This window comes from Cavia porcellus, unplaced genomic scaffold (assembly GCF_034190915.1).
Source record: "Cavia porcellus strain 051 isolate PalLab524CR breed Dunkin Hartley unplaced genomic scaffold, mCavPor4.1 scaffold_1, whole genome shotgun sequence".
NCBI lineage: Eukaryota > Metazoa > Chordata > Mammalia > Rodentia > Caviidae > Cavia > Cavia porcellus.
Window position 1 is genome coordinate 51,234,993 of NW_026947484.1, and position 4,715 is coordinate 51,239,707.

Sequence of the window (4,715 nt, forward strand, 5' to 3'; positions counted from 1 at the left end):
TTGAGTTGAAATACGCAGAAGGACCAGCCTGAACTTTCCTCCATGGCTGTGTAAGAACAACACTAAGGCTTCAGTCCCATGGGCTGCCTTCTAACGCTTAGCTTCCAGGACTCCTGATACCTGGGGCAGGGCTTACGTATTCTATAAACTACTGCTGGGGACTGAGAAGGATGCACAGAGCCACAAAAGGAAAACTAGGATTGGGGAGAAAGAGGTGAGGGAAAAGTGAGACATTTTCAGTTTTATTTATTTATTTATTTATTTATTTATTTATTTATTTATTTTTGAGACATTTTCAATTTTAGAATAAGGCCTTGAGTGTTCCAAACCAGGTGCAATCGGTTACTGTGAGGGACTCAAACAGAATTCAAAACATGACAATATTGTTTCTAACTTCCTACTTTTGGAAAAGATAGATGTTGATGAGCAGAGCTCAGAAGGAAAAGGTTAGCAGATTTGAAAATGTGGTGCCTTTTTAAGGTAAAGTTAGGAAATGTGTTATTCTGTTGGGTGGAATGAGCCTGCATGTAATCCCAATAATCTGGGAGGCTGAGGAAGCAACAATCTGAGTAAAGCCTGGGTAATTTAGCAAGATCCTATCTCAAAATAGAAAATCAGAAAGGGCTGTGGATGTAATTAAGTGTGCAGGCCTGGGCTCAGCCCCAAGTGCTGCTCAGAAAAGGCGTGTCAGGCAGTGTACTCATGGTGACTAAGCATGGTTTACTCTACAAATGCAGACAGCTTTTCACATCACAAAGGACCAAGAAGACGGAAAATTCTACAGAGAGATGTTCAGTCACACTTAGTATCTGATTTCCATTGAAGTGATAATATGGACAAGGCTTATTATTATGTTTCCTCATTTGACCCACCTGGAGGATATTCTCCATGTTACTCATGTGAGTGATTGAACTCAAGGTGAGCCTTCCCAAACTGATGCGTGCAGGACACCCTTAGCCTGAGAGGTAGAGGTAAGTGTGTTTGCTTTTTCCTAGTCCTGTGGAAGGGCTGATTCACCTGGATAATTCATGGGACTGCAGTCCTTTTAAAGAAATCTGGTGTTCCTGTAGCATGGTAATGGTTCAAACAAAAGCTGAAATAGCAAACCTAGTGTTTCAGTTGTCCTTGGTGTCTGAATCAGTTGGGCTATTTCCAAGACTCCTTATCCATGTTGAGGGCTCCACCTGGTCCACTTCCAGCTCTGTAGCCCTTCTTCATCCTGTCAAAGAAAAGCAAAGACAAAACGCTTGTGGGGAACAGAAACTACTTTAAATCTAGAAGTTGATTATAGAAAACAAACTTACTTTTAATGTTACTTCATGTTAAATGACCCTGAAAGATCAAGATGACGAATGTCATTCAAATTGATAAATGGTGCTTTTTAAATTTTTGTTTAACAGTTACATTTGCTGCTCTCACACAGTGTACTTGGCTCAGTGGTGTTATCTGCCAGCTCTTCTTTATAGCATTAGGGTCCTGCAAAGGGACAAATTTCATGCTCAGTGCTCAGTGAAAAATGTTACTGACAGTGCTGATCAAGTTGTATGACCCATTCACTCACCAAGAACCTCTTTCTGAAAGCAAAAAGATAAAAGAGCAAAATATAAACATCATGAATACTGTTACATCTACCATAGGAAAAGCCTTTATTTTCGTGGACACATGAAGTCAGTGTGTTCTCTTCTTTATTACTTTCAATCAGTCCATATTTACTTTGCCACATGGGGCTTCAACTCCATTGATTCTCAAGTAATAGTATGCAGATAATATTCAGGCCAAGTGTGGATATGTTGCTAACTAAAACAATGGCCACTAATCTGCAAAGTTCCCCCTACCTAAGAGGAGGTTTGCGCCCAAGCTTATGTTAACATCACATATTGCATCAGTCAGCTTTCCTGCTGCTGGGCCAAAATACCTGACACTGGTAGCATGAACCAGAGAGGCTTGCTCTGGCTCTCGATGTCAGGGTTCAGTCCATTGCGGGCGGCTCCACTGCAGAAGCACCATGGTGGAGGGGCGAAATGGGGGAAAGCTGCTCCATTAGGAAGCAGGGAAGCAGAGCCTGGAGGAGTGCTAGTGAGAGATGGACCTCCAGGTGGTGGTCACTCACCTCCTCTAAATATCCCCAGCTCCTGATGGCACATTCATCCAGGAACACCAGTGAACACCAGTCCACTCATGAGTGTCACGGCCCCACCACCTTTCCAGGAGTCCCCTCATTCAGTCCAGTTCATAAATAAGATTAACCAGTGCTGTGTTTTGCAGTCCATAGGATGCTCTCAGGTTTATCTGCTGGAGATGAAGACAAGTAGACAAGTATCTGCGTTTTGGAGATCTCAGTCCTTACTGTGTGATAAGAGACAGAAATAGCTGGTGTGAAGAACCATTGACAGGTGGTTGACAGGAAGTAGCCCTCAGCGCAAATGAGCAGGAGGTCGCCACATCTAGGAGAGAACAGGGCTGAATCTCACCTCACACTGTTTCTGTGTATGAGTGTCTCAAAGAACTCCTGAGAGTTACAGCCTTTTACTAAAGGTTAACAGTGGCTAAAAATGGCCCTTTATCTATAGCTTCCAGGTTTGTAAGAACATTTAAGGAGGAAGAAAGAAATTTTTTGCTTCAGAAAGAGTTTCAGTGGCCTCAAGGTAGACATTTTCCTTAGAAAACAGAGCCAGCAACTCTTCAGTGCTTCTCCTGAGTTTCCCATATGCATAAAAGCTGAATTACAGGAGCAGCCTGACATCCTAGAAAAACTGCCAAGGACACATTTATCCAACATTAGGCACTTGGGGATGTGGCTGCTTCCTGGGGCCTCAGCTCTCTGGATCCTTTTACCTTAGGAAGCCTTTAGATCACCACCTCCCTTCTCTTCAGGGAGTCTGTAAGAGCTGGCCTCTCAGGACCACCTCTCTGCCCTCAGTGTGACCCTTCAGCCCATGACTCATTGGGGTGCCGGCAGGTTATGGGTTCTCAAGGAGATCTTTTACACTCTGTCTTTGCCTTTACCAAGCCCCTCAGTGTACTGGTTTGCTCTCAGGGTGGTCTCTGCCTCCTTCCTTTGAGATCAGCCTCATGGGTTTGCAGCAGTTTGCATTCCCCTCCCTGCTCCAGGCCAGGCTGCTCTTCCCCTCCAGCTGTCTTCTCCTTCAAGCCCAGACACCTGGGTCTTCTGCAGCAAACATGCTTGTCCATTTCCTCTCATTTCCTGCTCTTAATCTCTTGTTCTTGCTCTGTCTCCACAATTTCGTGCAATAGTTTCTTCACAACAGATTTCTGGTGTCCAACCAGGGAATTTTTCTGTCTTATTTTCTCATTTTTTTTCTATGACGTCCTATACTCTCCTCATAGGCTTCCCCAACCATAAACTATATCTCAGCGCTTTCCCCACTTTCTCCTTCCCAGCACACACTTCTCACTGAGCTCCAAGCACCATGCTCTGCAGCTAATGTCCCAGACAAGCTCTTGCTCTTTAATACAAAAATATGGAAGCCATCTTTCCTTCACTGTGAGAACACATCCGTGCATGGGTGTAGCTGTATAATCTTCCTCCCATGAATAAGATACAGAGATTCCAGCTGAGAGGTCTAGGATGAACCCAAGACTCAAGCCCTTCTCTATGTTTTTAATAATCAAAGTGGAGAATCACTGCCTCATCCTGTCATACAAATGCAACAAGTGTACCCAAGATCTTTGCAGCCAGACAGTCTCCATGAACGCAATGGAAAGATCAGACTGCACCGAGCCTCCTCCAAAGTTAGATTTTAGATTGATCCAGGCATCAATTATGAGTCATCTCAATCCCCCGCCAGTTCCTAAAAAGTTACTGACTTCTCTCATCATGTGGCTAGGATGCATTTCTCAAGCTAATTGCCTCTGCAACAGAAGGAAATTTCCTAAGTTCTCCTGGGCCTGTAATTAATGGCTCCATTTTCCTTGTTCTTTATTAAAAGTGTCCAAAGACTTTGCCTTAAATTTGAATGGAAGCACACTTTTTAAACTGAGGCCCTATCTTTCATCTTAGCCTCCAGTGGACATGAAAAGGCCAATAAACTTTCTTTTTATGAAACGACTCACACTGTTGAAAACATGAATAAAATCATGCCTTCATCTTTGTTCTCTGGTTAAATGGTCCCCAATTAATTAACAGAAGTGAAGAATACTGGAAAGAACCTCAAGGGTCTTTTGGTCTAATGTTTTCAAACTTTGTTTTTCTGCAGTGGGTCTTATTATTAACTTCAGTCTTCATCCTACTGTATGAAAATTGGTACAAAGAGAGCTGCTTTAGTCTCGTTCTGGGACACAGTCCCTGTGCTCCAGTAATGGGGGCACCTGCAAAGGAACTGGGGTACTTTGAAAAATGGAATTTGAAAATTGCTTTTGTGCTCCCGCATTTCAATTTTATGCACAAGGAAGCTGAACTTCTGGAGTTCTGTGTGGACTTTCAATTTTCTAGTAATAGTGGAAATATTACTTTGGGGTAATATCATAAAATATTTAATGAGTAGGCAGAGGGAAGTTTGTTTTGGCTCTGATTTTTAATAAACAGCCAGCCCTTTGCTTTAATGAGTAACTGATGGTAAGCACAGGGATAGATTACACTCCTGCTAACCAGGAGTATTTTTTAGGATGAAATGGGAAGAAGACCAAGAGAAGGGGGGTGGGGTTCCGGGAAGAGAGTGGAAGCACTGAGATATGTTATGTATCATTACTGCAGA

At 43.1% G+C, this 4,715-nt stretch overlaps 1 long non-coding RNA gene across 1 annotated transcript; it reads right to left on the reverse strand.

Moving 5' to 3' along the window:
• Positions 1–233: 233 nt before the first annotated feature.
• On the reverse strand, positions 234–4,384 carry LOC134471097 (uncharacterized). Its single transcript, XR_010040456.1, has 3 exons — positions 2,111–4,384; positions 1,305–1,476; positions 234–1,219 (listed from the first exon to the last, which is right to left on the reverse strand). It is a non-coding gene; the product is annotated as an uncharacterized LOC134471097 (long non-coding RNA).
• Positions 4,385–4,715: the final 331 nt, after the last annotated feature.